Genomic DNA, 17,244 nt, shown 5'->3' with positions numbered 1-17,244 from the left:
TTCAGTTACCAGGTTCTATCCAGGTTCTGTAGCCAGGTTCTGTCTCTAGGTTCTTCAGCCAGGTTCTCTCGCTGGGTTCTGTCTCTAGGTTCTGTCTCCTGTTGTCTTGTTACATCTGTATTTATACCAGTTGATTTTAATCCTATCAATCTCTATTCCAAAGGTTAGGGTGTTTCTTATCTCCATTCCAGGGAGTAAAGATTATGTAGTGCTGGGGTCCAACCCCAGCGAGTCCAGGGGTCCCCAAAGGTGTGGACAGAGTCGGCGAAGAAGGAATGACATGGAGACAGCGTTCAGTTGATCAGCAGCCTAGCCAGGATCTCCAGCCAAGTTCTGGTCTGGATCTCCAGCGAAGTTCTGTTTAGGAACTCCAGCCAGGTTCTGTGTCCATGTTCTCTTGCTAGGTTCTCCAGGTTCTCCAGCCAGGTTCTGTAGCCATGTTCCCTCGTTAGGTTCTCCAGCCAGTTTCTGTCCAGGATCTTTTGCCATGTTCTCTCCAGCGAAGTTCTTCTGTCTCTAGAGAATGTTCTGTGTAGGTTCTGTGCCTAGGTTCTGTCTCTCTCTGTCTCTTGCTGTCTTGTTACATCTGTATTTATACCAGTTGATTTTAATCCTATCAATCTCTATTCCAAAGGTTAGGGTGTTTCTTATCTCCATTCCAGGGAGTAAAGATTATGTAGTGCTGGGGTCCAACCCCAGCGGGTCCAGGGGTCCCCAAAGGTGTGGACGGAGTCGGCGAAGAAGGAATGACATGGAGACAGCGTTCAGTTGATCAGCAGCCTAGCCAGGATCTCCAGCCAAGTTCTGGTCTGGATCTCCAGAGAGGTTCTGCTTAGGATCTCCAGCCAGGTTCTGTGTCCATGTTCTCTTGCTAGGTTCTCCAGCCAGGTTCTCCAGGTTCTCCAGCCAGGTTCTGTAGCCAAGTTCCCTCGTTAGGTTCTCCAGCCAGGTTCTGTCCAGGTTCTCCAGCCAGGTTCAGTCACCAGGTTCTAGTCAGGTTCTCTTGCCAATTTCTGTAGTCAGGTTCAGTCCAGGATCTTTTGCCATGTTCTCTCACTAGGTTCTGTCTCTAGGTTCTCCAGCCAGTTTCTGTCCAGGATCTTTTGCCATGTTCTCTCCAGCGAAGTTCTTCTGTCTCTAGAGAATGTTCTGTGTAGGTTCTGTGCCTAGGTTCTGTCTCTCTCTGTCTCTTGCTGTCTTGTTACATCTGTATTTATACCAGTTGATTCAATCCTATCAATCTCTATTACAAAGGTTAGGGCGTTTCTTATCTCCATTCCAGGGAGTAAAGATTATATAGCTTAAGCATGATTGTTCGTAGTTAAAGTGATTAATTACCCACCTGGCACTTAGTTAAGAGGTTTTATTCCCTCCCTAACTTCAGGGGAAAATCCCTACCTGGGGAAACAACCTTTCTCAGAGACCTTGGTTAAAACACATAGTGCCAAGAAGGTGAGCAAACATATTAAGAACAGTATGCCATATATGCCAGGTCTCTTGAAACAGCAAGCATGGACCGGCTCCCGGCAATGTAGCTTAAGCGTGACTGTTTGGAGTTAAAGTGATTAACTACCCGCCTGGCACTTAGTTAAGGGGATTTATTCCCTCCCTAACCTCAGGGGAAAATCCCTACCTGGGGAAACAACCTTTATTGGAGAGGTGACCTTGGTTAAAACACATAGCGCCAAGAAGGGGAGCAAACATATTAAGAACAGTATGCCATATATGCCAGGTCCCTTGAAACATATGCTGTGCAGATGTTTCTTCCCTGCAGCGACTGTGTCAAGCAGCAAGGATGGACCGGCTCCCGGCAATTTTTAGACAGTCTCTTATTCTATAAAATAACTGTTTTAGTTTGAATAATAGAAAAAGATAAAAACTTAACTGTCTGACCTTGAAAACTAGCCATCTGACGTAATGGACTAATACTGATAATAATTCCTATATTCTTTTTTTAAAAAAATATATTTTATTGATTTTTTGCAGAGAGGAAGGGAGAGGGATAGAGAGTTAGAAACATCAATTGGAGAGAAACATTGATCAGCTGCCTCCCGCACACCCCCCACTGGGGACATGCCCGTAACCAAGGTACATGCCCCTGATCAGAATCGAACCTGGGAGGGACCCTTCAGTCCACAGGCCGACGCTCCATCCACTGAGCCAAACCGGTTAGGGCTAATTCCCATATTCTTATGCCAAATGTTTGTTCTTTATGTATCCAAGATTACAAACTGTCTGTAACAATAACTCACACAGAGCCCTTTGTAAATCTGCAGACAAAGAGCCTGAAAGGTATAAATAGAGAGAACTTCCTCTATTTGTTGCTCAGAGATTTGGAAGAGACACCTCCCTCCGGGCCTCATGCAATTGGCTCATTAAGGAGTCTTGTATCTCATTCGCTGATTTACCATACTACAGCATAATTAGTTAATTTATATTAATAATAGAAAGAGAGCAAAGGGGAGGCCAGACATTATAAGCCTGGTCATCTGGGCAGCTTCACCAGGAAGCTGCAATTTCACACTCACCAGGGAACCACCAGTCCATTCCCTGCAGACCACTGGGAGAAGGGATCATAGGCAGTGAAGTAGGGGTGATTTGGGGAAGATGCTTATCTATCAGTCTAGCTTGGGGAAAAAGATCATTGGCTAAAAGGGTAGAACCCAATGCAAGCCCGGAAATCTTAGAAGATTAAAATCCCCAAAGAATTCTCTCTCTTTCTAGCTTCTTGCTTTCTCCCTGGCGCTCTCTTGCTCCATGACCCACACTCACCCATGTGCCTCCATAACCATGTGGGCTTAAGCAGCCTCATTGCCCATGGCCATGCAGACCCCACACACAATGGACTGCAGCTGAGAACACAGCTACTAGTAAATAACCCAGACAGAAAATTGTATACAATATGGTAGTTTTCATTAAACACATGCACACACATATATACACTGACAGATACAACAAAGGGCTGAATTATGGCATTTGTGGTGATTTAAAAATAATTCAACTTGTATTCTAAATTCTCTGAAATGAGGCATGTTATTTTTTATTACTTTTTCAATAAACTTTCTATTTTAAAGTAGATTTAGTTACAAAAATTTGTAAACATAGAACAAAGAGTTCTCTTATATCCCACACTGTTTACCTCATTATTAACATCTTTTGTCACAATTAGTGGACCAATATTAATATGCCATTATGAATGAAACTCCATGCTTTGTTCAGATTTCCTTAGTTTTTGCCTAATGTCTTATTTCTGCTTCAGGGTCCCATCCAGGATGCCACATACATTTAGCCATTATTTCTCCTTAGGCTCCTCTTGGTTGTGACTGTTTCTCAGACTTTCCTTGCTTTTGATGACCTTGGCAGTTTTGGGGAGCATGGTCAGGTATTGTAGGATGCCCCTCAACTGGGATTTGTCTGATGTTTTTATCACAATTGGATGGGAGTTACAGGATTTGGGGAGGAAGACCACAGAAGTAATATACCATTTTCATCACATCATATCAAGGGTATGGCTCTCACTTGTTGGAATGTTGTTTTTTTGTGTGTTTTTTTAAAAAAAATATATTTTATTGATTTTTCACAGAGAGGAAGGGAGAGAGATAGAAAGTTAGAAACATTGATGAGTGAGAAACATCAATCAGCTGACTCCTGCACACCTCCCACTGGGGATGTGCCTGCAACCCAGGTACATGCCCTTGACCGGAATCGAACCTGGGACCCTTCAGTCTGCAGGCCGACGCTCTATCCACTGAGCCAAACCGGTTTCGGCAGGAATGTTGTTTTTATAATAAAAAAATAAATGTGCTTTTTTAAAGTTCTGCCTCAGAACATATGTGATGCATTTTCTTATATGGTACTAGAGGCCTGGTGCACAAAATTCATGCACAGTTAGGTTCCCTAGGCCTGGCCAGCAATCAGGGTGGGTCAGTGTCTTCCAGCTGCCGGCTGGGGCCTTCCTTTGTTTCACGCCACCCACTGGTGGTCAGTATACATCATAGTGAGCAATTGAACTCCCAAGGGGACACTTTGCATATTAGCCTTATATATATGTATAGATTTTTTTTTTTTTTTAAATATATTTTATTGATTTTTTACAGAGAGGAAGGGAGAGAGATAGAGAGTTAGAAACATCGATGAGAGAGAAACATCGATCAGCCGCCTCCTGCACATCTCCTACTGGGGATATGCCTGCAACCCAGGTACATGCCCTTGACCGGAATCGAACCTGGGACCTTTCAGTCCACAGGCCGACGCTCTATCCACTGAGCCAAACCGGTTTCGGCATATGTATAGATTTTAAGATGTAAGTTTGGTTGCTATACCAAAAAGGAACAACAATATTAAAACATGATAGAAGTCAATTTCTTTCTCTCAAAAGAGAAAGCAGTTCAGAGCTGGTAGGGCAATATGTTTCACAAAGTTGGTAAAAGACCCAGGTTCCTTCTGTCTTATGGGTCTATCTTCCTTAACAAGTGGCTTCATGGCTACAACAAAAACTTCTGTGGTTGCCTGGCTAAGAAGGGTGCTCTAGAGTCTGCCATCACATCTACATCCAGTGGAAAAGACGATATACTTTTTCCTTTTAAAGATAAATCTGGAAGTTGCACATTTGATTCATTCTGCTCATATTCCATTTGTTAGACACTAGTCATATGGCCACACCTAGCTGCAAGGAAGGCTGGGAAGTGTAGGCAGCTCTATGCTCAGTTAAAACTTCTATAATAATTAAAGAAGGAGAGGCTGAATTTTGGGGAGACAGTTAGGAATCTTAGCCAAAGCTGGAATGTAAGCATCCTAAGAGTGAAAGATACATGTGGAAAATCCAGATGTGGGGAGGAGGAAAATCGAATTTACTGGCTATTAATCATTACCTTCATTACATTACCACCAAAAATGTCAATGTGAACACCAGAATTTTTTTCTTCTTCTAACGTTTTTTTGGCTACCCCACTTTTCCTCCACATAGTCCTCAACTTCATGCCATTTCCACCTCTCTCTATCCCATCCCACCCTCCTTTCCTGTCCCAAACTTCTCAATTCACTTGAAGTGGTTTATCAAGCCAAAGTCAAGCCCCTAGGGTTTTACCTTCTATTTCAAGAGGATTATCAAGTTATTAGTGGCTCAGTGCATGAATTTGTGCACATTGAAAGAAAATTAATTAGAATAAATATTTTAATATTGTTATTCACCCTTTCTCTATAAAAGAAGTGTCAGAAGTGAAAGAAAATTAGTAAAATGTACATGAAAATAATATATAAATTAATTAATAAATAAACAATAACAACATGATATAACAACAACAAAGACCTGATATGAAAACAACAAAAACATGATATAAAAACAACATTGATACAATGACTGATAAATTGATTAAACTTATTCTAATATCTCCCGGTAAACTACATTAAGAGTAAAAACACTTTCAGAGTGCTTAACTAATTTTCCTTGTGATGAAGTATTTACAACTTTAACTTTAACGTAACATTACTCTTTGAACTCGAGAGAAAGCAACATATAACTGACCATGTCTGAAAACGGGTTCAGGTAGGAATATTCCTACTTTGTCAAGAGTTTGTCCTTGTGATTTATTTTTATTTTATTTTTTAAAAAATATATTTTATTGCTTTTTTACAGAGAAGAAGGGAGAGGGAATAGAGAGTTAGAAACATGGATGAGAGAGAAACATCGATCAACTGCCTCCTGCCTCCTGCACACCCCCCCCCACTGGGGATGTGCCCGCAACCAAGGTACATGCCCTTGACCAGAATCGAACCTGGGACCCTTGAGTCCAAAGGCCGACGCTCTATCCACTGAGCCAAACCAGTTAGGGCAAGAGTTTGTCCTTGTGATTTATTAATAGTCACCACAAATGCTGGCATCACCGGAAATTCTCTTCGAATTAATTTAAATCGGAGGCCAGTATCAGAGGGGGACAAATCAATTCTTGGAATCAGAACAACCTTTCCTTCTACTGATTCTGTTAATTCAGCCTCGATCATGTTAGGTCGCAGTATTATGATAATAAATCACTGAAGCAAAAGCAAAGGAACTACTTATTGAATGAATATTTTCCATAAAATTTTTATTGTCAGAATCTTCATTTATCATTAATTGTTAAGAATATGCCAGGTATTCTGGAAAATTTATATCATTTGGAGAAACTTCGCCTTTGCTACAACATCGAGTAAATTTCCAATTAGATGGTTTTTCATCGGAGAAATTTAGGGATAGGCAAAATTGACATGTAACAGTCATTCCACCACAACTGTGTTTGATAATTGCATCCTCATTTACCTCATTTTCGTTATGAAGGCAGTTCCTACCAGTATTGGTAGTACTTGTTGATGACTGACTGCTCTTCAGACATATTCTGTCGATGATGCCAGCTTATTTCGGTTTCAGAGGTACATTGTGGCAATAGTTGGTCTTCAGACATATTCTGTAGACAATTTTGGCTTCAGAATGTGAACAAAAACATGATGTCGTTACCTGGCCCCCACAGCCACCATTTGCGGGCTGGGCTGGGCTGTGAGCCGCATTTTGCGACATGGGGTCCTGGCTGCATTGGCTGAAATTTGGTGGCTGTCACTCAGGGTGGTGGCGGGGCCTGTGTCCCATTTGGGGGAAGCCGAGTGTTGCTTTGTCAGCCAGGTCTGCGCTGCAGTTTCTCTGTAAATGGCAAGCGTGCTTTATGGCAGCTCCTGTGTTGAGCGTCTGCCCCCTGGTGGTCAGTGCGCATCATAATGACCGGTTGGACAGTGGGAAGGAACTTAGCATATTAGCCTTTTATACATATAGATTCTCCTAAAGACAAACCTTCCCTTACAAAAATTGTTAAAAATTCAGCACCTTTTACGGTAAGAACAACCTTTCCATGAACAGAGGAGGTAAAATTTTTTGGTCTGGCACTCCTTGAACATTTCTTCACATGGGAACTGGGAGTATAAGCTGAAAGCCATGGTATACATCAGGCTCGCTGGCCCCATGTAAGACGATAACTTTGGAAAAGTTTGTGTTCTCAGGTGCCTTTGGTTTTCCTCTATACTCTGCCCTTCTTCCTCAGCCTCTCCTTCTTTCTCTCCTTCGTGGCACTCCCAAGCCATCTTCCTGCCTTTGCATTCTCTAAACAATCCGTGAGCCACATTTGACTAAGACATAAATAACAGTGGGGCATCTAGTTACTGCATTACATTTAAAAAATATATTTTTAATTGATTTTTAGAGAGAAAGCAAGGAAGAGGGAGAAAACCATAGGTATGAGCAGAACATTGATCAGCTACTTCTTGCACACCCCATACCGGGGATTGAGCCTGAAACCCAGGCATGTGCTCTTACCGGGAATTGAACCAGCAACTTTTTGGTGCATGGACGATGCCCAACCAATTAAGCCACATCAGCTACAGCTCCATTACATTTTAACAGGGACTAAATGCCTAAGAGGTGAATGTCTAAATGGGAGAATTTCAAGTATCTTATTCTTTTCAGGGAAAACTCTTCATCCTGGGTGCATTGCTTACAACTCTTTCAAATAAGACAGTGTATATCATCCTCACATTAATTTTAAGTGGCATTATAACCCTCATTTTCGAGGCTCAAAGAGATGTAACAATTTGAATCCAGATCTGTCTGATTTCCCAAATCTGCACTGTTTCCACAATAGCAACTGTGAATATCTTTTACTGAAGAAAAGAAGTGTAAGGATTGCCTCAGTCTCAAGGGGCCACATCTTCTCAAGAACTACCCCTAGACCCGTGGTCGGAAAACTACGGCTCACGAGCCACATGCGGCTCTTTGGCCCATTGAGTGTGGCTCTTCCTAAGCCTTAGGAGTACCCTAATTAAGTTAATAACAATGTACCTACCTATATAGTTTAAGTTTAAAAAGTTTGGCTCTCAAAAGAAATTTCAGCCCTAACCGGTTTGGCTCAGTGGATAGAGCGTCGGCCTGTGGAATAAAAGGTCCCAGGTTCGATTCCGGTCAAGGGCATGTACCTTGGTTGAGGGCACATCCCTAGTAGGGAGTGTGCTGGAGGCAGCTGGTCGATGTTTCTCTCTCATCGATGTTTCTAACTCTCTATCCCTCTCCCTTCTTCTCTGTAAAAAATCAATAAAATACATATAAAAAAAAAGAAATTTCAATCGTTGTACTGTTGATATTTGGCTCTGTTGACTAATGAGTTTGCCGACCACTGCACTAGACAGATCTTGGATGAGTATTAGCAAGATAGGGAGTGGCTGCAAGAGATGGGCCAGACCCAACCCCTTTTATGGTGTTTCACAAGAAGTGGTGTACATCAGAATCATCAGGAGCCTTGCTCAAAATGTGGCCTCCTGAATTCCTTCCCAAACTACTAATTGCAACCTCCAGGGACACTGCCCTGGAATTTGCATTTTATTTTATTTTATTTTATTTTATTTTATTTTATTTTATTTTTGTGTCCCCTCCACCCGCCCCGCCTTCCCAGAATTTGCATTTTAAATAAGATTTTCTAAAGCATACAAGGATGTAAATCACTGGTTTAATGAATAAACCAGTGATTTATTCATTCCTACTGTTATCAGAGAGGAGTGTGTCTTGTCTCCTCTGGATGCCGCTGGGGTGGAGTTCTTGCAATAACGCAAGAAAAGGAATTTTCTAAGACGCACACAGGAAGATACAATATTGTAGAAAGCTTTATTTTTGTGGAACTACATCCCTGGGTTTCCAAAGGCCCATTTCCCTTGGTCCAGTCATAGAAGAAGTTTCAGCAGATCTAAAATCAGAGCCAGAGTCCAGAGTTTCCTTTCCATGTTGGAGCCCCGTCCAGTTCAGCATTAAGCTAGCTGCAGTCCATTAGTCTATTGTGTATGTGGGCCATGTGGGTGAATGCAAGGAAACAGAAGCAAAAGAACACTGCAAGCCCTAGTCGGGTAGAGCTGGTTAAACATGGAGAAGTGTGAGAACCATTTCTCCTGCGCTTCCAGTGGAGAAGACAGATCACTAGCTTTTATATTGCTAGGAGCGCTTATATCTATATACTCAGCAAATCCAGATTTTGTAGGACCTGAGCTTTCACAATTCTAGAGACCCTCTCCAAGAATATGAGTGCAATATGACAATGAGCGTGAATATTTGTTTAGAATGAGAAAAAGAAATCAGGACAAATTATTGAAGACTCAAGAGATTCAGATCTCTCTTTTCTGGGATCTTGAGGCAGGTCTCCAGAAATGCTTACACAAAAATGCTTCTTGATCACAAACTGCTTCCTCTCTTTAACTCCCAGCAGCTCCCACCTCTCACAGGGGACCCTGCAAATGAGGGCCCTGAAACATGAGCTTCATTAACTTTACAATAAATCCTCCTTCCTTCCTTCTTTCCTCCTAGGACAAAGTACCAATCTTCACTCCAGTGGCCTTTGCTGTAACCTAGCTCCAGTAAATACACTCAAGGTCAGCTGTTAAACGGATTTAGCTGGGGAACAATCCTGGCAGAATAAACTTCTGATATTGGAAGAGAAAATGGATTTTTGGACCTGAGAGAGTTATCCTACCCCATTTACCCTGGGGAATCTGGAAACAGCAAGGAGCTTGGGAGTATTCCAGCATGGTTATGTATTTGCTTCAGCCTGGCAGTGCAAGCTGGGAAATAAAATTCTTTTGGCTTGAATTTATTAATTCACTTATCTTATCAGAGGCATTGCTCTCCTACTATTGAGAAATTCTCACTGACTGTCACCTTGTATAAGAGAATACACATTAGGTAAGAGAATAAATAATTTCTTAGTAAATGCAATTTGTTTAGTAGATAAAAACTGGTATCCAAGACAGGGGCCTTAGCAGTAAAAATGTTGAGAAGTGCTGTTCTGGTCCAAAGTTCCTTTTAGAGATGCTAAAACTAAGGCCAGAGACAGAGATGTGTTCAAAACCACATAGGTAGGCAATAGCAGAGCCAAAACAGAACTTTTGGTTCAGGCTTTTCTTTGACCAGACAACTTTTCCAGCTAAAATCTTGGTTTCCAATAGATGGCATAGGAATGACTCAGGAAACACACAATAACCTCCTGTTAAATGGATTCGGAGTTGCTGGCAACCTGATAAGGAGGTGATGGACCAGGCTAGTTCTCTGCTGAGAAGAGTGACAATCAGCCTAGTACTGCGGGAGAGTTAGTTGGTAGTCTGTACCAAAAGCCTTGAATATACCCTGATGGGTGGGTGGTTAGAGCATCATCCCAATACACCAAGGTTGTGGGTTCACTCCCGGTTAGGGCACATATAAGAAGAATCCAATGAATGCATAAATAAGTGGAACAACAAATTGATGTTTTTTTTCTCTCTCTCTCTCTCTCTGTCTCTCTTCCTCTCTCTCTCAGATTCAATAAATAAAAACTTTTAAAAAGCCTTGAATATATGTATACTTCTGACCTTGAAATTCCACTTTTTGGAATTGATTGTAAGGGTATACTCAGAAGTGAGTGCAAAGGTATATGCATATACGTATGTATAGATGTATGTATTTACAAACATACATATATTTATTGCAGAACCATTAACATACAATTTTTATACATACAGGTAATTAAAATATCAGCAAGCTTATTATGAAACCTAGTGATCCTTTTCCTACCAGTCCCCACCCATCAGTTTCACTGTCCAGACTGTCCACTAAATTACCTGTATTATTTTATTGTGCTTTGCTTTATTGTGTGTCACAGATGCTGAATTTTTTCCAAATTGAAGGCGAGACACTCTACCAACAAAAAGAATACAAATCGTTTTTCTTTAAAATTAAACTATATATACTTTATTGATTTTTTACAGAGAGGAAGGGAGAGGGATAGAGAGTTAGAAACATCAATGAGAGAGAAACATCAATCAGCTGCCTCCTGCACACTCCCTACTGGGGATGTGCCCGCAACCCAGGTACATGCCCTTGATCAGAATCAAACCTGGGACCCTTGAGTCTGCAGGCCGATGCTCTATCCACTGAGCCAAACCGGTTAGGGCTATATTGTGATACTTGCTTTGTTGTGATGGTCTGAAACTGAACCCACACTATCTCTGTGCTTTTATGCCCTTAATCATATGCTCATTCTGCTATTTCTTGATTTTTTAAGTTCAGACATTATTCATTGATTTCCTATTATGGTAAGTGAGGGTTTAGCTCCTTATACTCACTGTTCCCACTTCCTCTCTTCATTCTCCCAGTATCACAGTTGTTTGTTAAGTCAGTAATCAGCATTTGCATCGTTACGATTTCATAAGCATTATTCACTTGTTATGTGAAGTATACTGTGATTGCACTTAGTTTTTATCCTCTTGTCTTTTCTAATCATTGCTTCACTTTTACATGTGCTTACTTAGTTTTCAATATTCATAACATTAACTTCCTTTATGTGCTCCATGAGATCTACTATATATCTTTCAATGTTATTTTTCAACCAGTCAAATGTATCAGATATTAATCAATTTCATCTCCCCCTCCGCCGCCACCCCCCTTAACTCCCCAGACATCTCTGTTCTGGAGCCTTCTGTCGCTCTGTTCTTGAGTATGAGCTGGATTTCTAGATCTGCCACAGCTATTACCATACGACTTCTTTTTATCATTTTCTTGTGTTGTGTCTTCTGTTTCCCCCATCGTATTTCATTCTCTTTCTAGATTTATCCCCTCGTTTTACTAGAGCACAGCCTCCAATAGTTTCTCTATTAAGGGGACATGGAAGGTAAACCTACTGAATCTTTCTGGATTGGAAATATCATACTTCTATTCTGACAGTTAATAGTACGGCTGGGTGAAGAAAACTAGGTTGATAACCCACTTTTTCCCCCTTCAGAATTGGAAAAGGGTCCATTGTCTTTTAGTGTTACATCCCAGCTTCAGGATGTCATCTATTTCCCCCCTCTCTGGAAACTTTCAGGACTTTCTTTTTATAATTTGAAATTTAAAGATAATGTGCCTTTAGGAGTGCCTCTTTTCATTCATTGTGCTGGACAATTTAGTAGGCTTTTCCAATCTGTAGGCAATTTCTCTCCACATGAAAGTATATAAAAGACCAATTGCGCTAATAATGTATTTGATTCTCTTAAACTTTTCTCTTGCCAAAGCCGGTTTGGCTCAGTGGATAGAGCGTCGGCCTGGGGACTGGAAGGTCCCAGGTTCGATTCTGGTCAAGGGCATGTACCTGGGTTGCGGGCACATCCCCAGTAGGAGATGTGCAGGAGGCAGCTGATCGATGTTTCTCTCTCATCGATGTTTCTAACTCTCTGTTTCTCTCCCTTCCTCTCTGTAAAAAATCAATAAAATATGTTTAAAAAAAAATTAAAAAACAAACAAAAAACTTTTCTCTATTAAATTGTAAAACTTTCCAGCCCTAAGTGGTTTGTCTCAGGCCCACGGACTGAAAGGTCCCTGGTTCAATTGTGGTCAAGGGCATGTACCTTGGTTCAGGCACTCGATCCCCAATAGGGAGCGTGCGGGAGGCAGCTGATCAATGTTTCTAACTCTCCCTCTCCCTTCCTCTCTGTAAAATCAATAAAATATATATATTTAAAAAATAATAATAAATAAATTATAAAACTTTCCAGAGTTACAAGATGCAGACCAGGAAAAGAAACATTTACTGAGGTTATGAATGACCACAGAATATTGAACCCCGTGTTTAAAATTATATAAATGACTCATTAACTTCAAGTGGAGTATAACACAGCCCATGTTAAATATACACATTTCCTAAATTTTCCTCTTTCTCACATTCTACTCATGTTAATTAATTAATAGAATTTTGCATTTCTTGGTTCTTGAGATATGTCTATGCCATTTCTTTCTAGTTCTTAAAACTTTTGCATTTGATAGGATCCCAGGATATGTTAATGTCTTCCATTCAAATTTTTGAGTTTGAAACTTGATGGAATCTTACAAACTTGCATTCTTTACATATTCCTAGAATGAGACAATTAATGCTTTTGAATATTTTAAATGATACCTTATTTAATTTTGAATATCTCACAGATTTTGTCGGATTTGCAGCTATAGTCTAAAAGAAGCATGTCAAACTCACAGCCCGCGGACCACATGCGGCCCACAACAAATATTTTTGCAGCCCATCCAATATAATGGTGTGTAAGAAACATTTTAATAAAAATTTCATAACTTAATTTTTACAATATCATTTTATACGTTATATATATGTACATATACATATATGTACATATACACACACACATATACGTATATATACATATATACACACACACATATATGTATATATATGCATATATATATATATATATATATATATATATATATATAAACCTAAGCAACCCAATGACCGAACAACTAGTCGAACGGTCGCTATGATGTACACTGAACACCTGAACACCAGGGGGCAGATGCTCAACGCAGGAGCTGCCCCCTGGTGGTCAGTGCGCTCCCACAGCGGGAGACCAGCTCAGCTGACCTTTGGGAACCAGACCTCGGTTTCATGGCTGAGGAGCACAGTTGTAGCTGTGCTACCAAGCAGCGGGGGCAGGCACAGCAGGGCCAAGATAAGTGGGAGCAGCATGGGCCTGTCCTGGGCTCCACCCCAGCTGCCTACCACTTCATGCACTACTACATCCCTCAGTCCCAGATTGCGAGAGGGCACAGGCCAGGCTGAGGGACTCCACCAGTGCACGAATCTGTGCACCGGGCCTCTAGTTATTAATAATGAACTACAACATTCGCTAATAACTGACTACTATAACCGTGCTGCATTTGTTTCCCTTACGCGCCTTATGTGCAGGCACACCATTTTTCTCCACTAATACTAGCAGCGAATATTTTAGCAGCCAATTGCCATGTCATTAGTCTTGTACTGACTTGTTTGGTGTGTGCAACAGGAAATATTTCGCTTTCGGAGAACGAGAAAAATAGGTTTATTTGCATTACACTTATTAATTTGTGCAGTTATTCAGTGTCTGGTAAGTTAATGTTCAAGAAAAAATATTAATTTTTATTATAAGGTTCTATTATTTTATGTTAACGATGATTCATTTATTTCAGCCCTTTGTATTCAGCATGTCTCTATGGAAATAAATGTACATTTCTATGAAAATTGAAGCTTTTGTTTTTTTGTGGCCCACATAAATGTAAACCTTGTTTATTTGGTTAACCTTGTTAGCCTTTGAGTTTGACATGCTTGGTCTAAAAGATCATCCTACCAAATTTTGAGTGCCGAGGGTTCTCTGGGGAAGCTTTAAAAGATTCATGAGTCCAAACCTGCATGAGGAAAGTCAGAGCATGATGGATGAAGACTAGAGTTCCCTTGAAACAAAGGATTTGCTCCAGGTGTTCTAACAACTGTTAGCACTTCATAATCCTAGTGTTATTTGCTAAATAACCATAACCAAGATCACAAATGTTTCTCTAAATTCCTTTTTTTTGAATTTTACATTACTTCCTTATTCAAATTTGTTGACTTGCTCTAGCTGGTTTGACTTAGTGGCTAGAACATCAGCCTGCGGACCAAATGGTCCCAGGTTTGATTCCAGTCAAGGGCATACACTTTGGTTGCAGGCTCCTCTCCGGCCTGGACCCTGGTCAGGGATTGTGCAGGAGGCAACCAATCGATGTGTTTCTCTCTGTTTTTCCCTCTCTCTTTCCTTTTCCCTAAAAATCAATAGAAAAATATCCTCAGGTGAGGATTAACAAAAACAAAGGAAAAAAAAATGTTGACTCATCTGTTAATTCAACACCCACTAAGAGAAAAAAGGGTCTTCCCATTTATCAAGGGCCTAGCATGTGCCTGGCATTAGGCTAGCCATCCACAGACATGACCTTCTTGGATCTTCCCAGGAACTTTCAAGATGGTGTCATTATCCCTGCACAAAATTCCTTGGGGTCCCTCAGCCCAGCCTTCCCCCTCTCACAGTCCGGGAGCCCTCAGGGGATGTCCTATTGGGGAGTGAGGAGCTGGCCTAAGCCGAAGTATGGCCTCCCTCTGTGGGAGGCCACTGGCTGATCAGGGGAAGGTGCCACTCCCATCACCCTGCTGCTGCTGCCACTGCCGGCCACTGCAGCCACTAAGGTGTTTTCATCAACATAGACTCCAGTCCCTTCACCGCAAAAAAATGACAACTTTCTTTAGGCATTTTCAAGATGTCTCTTTCATAGGATATGACATTGCTTTCTTTTTTTTTTTTATCCTCACCTGAGGATATTTTTCCATTGATTTTTAGAGAGTGTTGAAGAGAGAGGAAAAGACAGAGAGAAACATCAATGTGAGAGGGACACTTCAATTGGTTGCCTCCTGCATGAGCCCTGACCTTTGCCCCAGCCAGGGAGGAGCCTGCAACCTAGGTACATGCCCTTGATCAGAATTGTTCCACAGGCTGAGGCTCTATCCCCTGAGCCAAACCAGCTAGGGCAGGATATGCCATTTCTTAGCCCCTCCAGCAGTGGACCTTCATTTTTTTCCTCCAGGAGTGAGGAGGAAAAACCCTAGATCACCTTCTTTGATTCTTATTACCCAAGTTACCAAGAACACTGCTAGTGGCATACAGGAAGGTTAGCCAAAGAGCAGTAAGAAAAGGTGTTTCCTCTGCCGCTCATGTGCAGAGGCGGGACTGCTGGTGCACTGTCTCCTATCGGGCGTGGGCCCCCCTGTGTGTTGTGTCTCCACGCCAGGCCCGCACCCGGCCCCAGTGGCTGCCATGCTGAAGCCAGCATGAAGCCAGGGGGTCAGGGGTGGGCCCCCTGTGTGCGCAGCTCCCTCCTGAGCCGGTCATGACTGTCATGGTGTCATGGCTAATTTGCATATTACCTCTTTATATATATAGATACTATAATGAAAGTCATGTAAATGTGGTTTCTCTCTCTTTCTTTCTCTCTCAAAATCTTATTGTGCTGTACTCACTCTTCTTCTTCCTGTGATGATATGAGATGATTCGATACATATGTCATGAGATGAAGTGGCTCCACAAAAGAATGATTCACATCCCAGGTGGGATGGAGTGGGATGACATGAGATTTCATCACAATACTCAGAAGGGCACATACTTTAAAACGTATGAATTATTTCTGTCATTTTCCATTCAATATTTTCAAACCACAGTTGACCTCAGGTTACCTAACACATGGAAAGTAAAATGCCATAATAGGAGACTGCTATAACCTGAAGAATTTTATGATAAGATTGGTGGTGATATTAATAAATGGGATTTTTGATATTTTATAAAAAAAATGTATCGCTGAAACCGGTTTGGCTCAGTGGATAGAGCGTCGGCCTGCGGACTGAAGGATCCCAGGTTCGATTCCGGTCAAAGGCATGTACCTGGGTTGCGGGCATATCCCCAGTAGGAGATGTGCAGGAGGCAGCTGATCGATGTTTCTCTCTCATCGATGTTTCTAACTCTCTATCTCTCTCCCTTCCTCTCTGTAAAAAATCAATAAAATATATTAAAAAAAAAGTATCAGCATTTGGAAGATCAGCATAATGTACTAAACCAATATTTTCCAAATGATTCAAGCATGGTTCTATAAAATTAATCATAGGTAGAACATCCACTAAAGATAGGAGACAAATGTATTTTAATGTAAGAGAATGCAGAATTCATAAACATGATTTCAGATTCATTGAAACTAACCTTTTATACACTACTCTATCTTGATTATTGGTGTAATACCAAAGAAAAATGTCCATATCCACAGGCTTTTAAGATAATTCTCTTGCCCTAGCTGGTTTTGCTCAGTGAATAGAGTGTCGGCCTTTAGACTGAAGGGTCCCGGGTTCAATTCCAGTCTAGGGCACATGCCTGGGTTGCGGGCTTAGTTCCCAGTATGGGCATGCAGGAGGCAGTTGATCAATGATTCTCTCTCATCATTGATGTTTCTATCTCTCTCTCCCTCTCCTTTCCTCTTTGAAATCAATAAAAATATATTTAAAAAATAAAAAATAAAATAAAATACTTCTCTTTTCCAATTACAAAATCTGTGTGAGGCCAGATTTTGTCCATAGATTTCAATCAAAACAGCATATCTCAATAGACTGAATGCATATGTGAGAATCCAGCTGTTTTCTAGTAAGCCAGACACAAAAGAGGTTTGCAAAAATGTAAAACATTCCATTTTTCTTACTAACATTTTTGATTTGGAAAATAAATTATTTATATTAGCACACAATGGGTTCATTCAAATAATTTTAAATACACTGATAAATATATATATTTTAAATATCTTTTTATTGATTTCAGAGAGGAAGGGAGAGGGAGGGAGATAGAAACATTGATGAG

The sequence above is a fragment of the Myotis nattereri genome (genome assembly GCF_964212035.1).
Source record: "Myotis nattereri genome assembly, chromosome: 3".
Lineage (NCBI taxonomy): Eukaryota > Metazoa > Chordata > Mammalia > Chiroptera > Vespertilionidae > Myotis > Myotis nattereri.
This window is presented reverse-complemented; position numbering follows the sequence as displayed.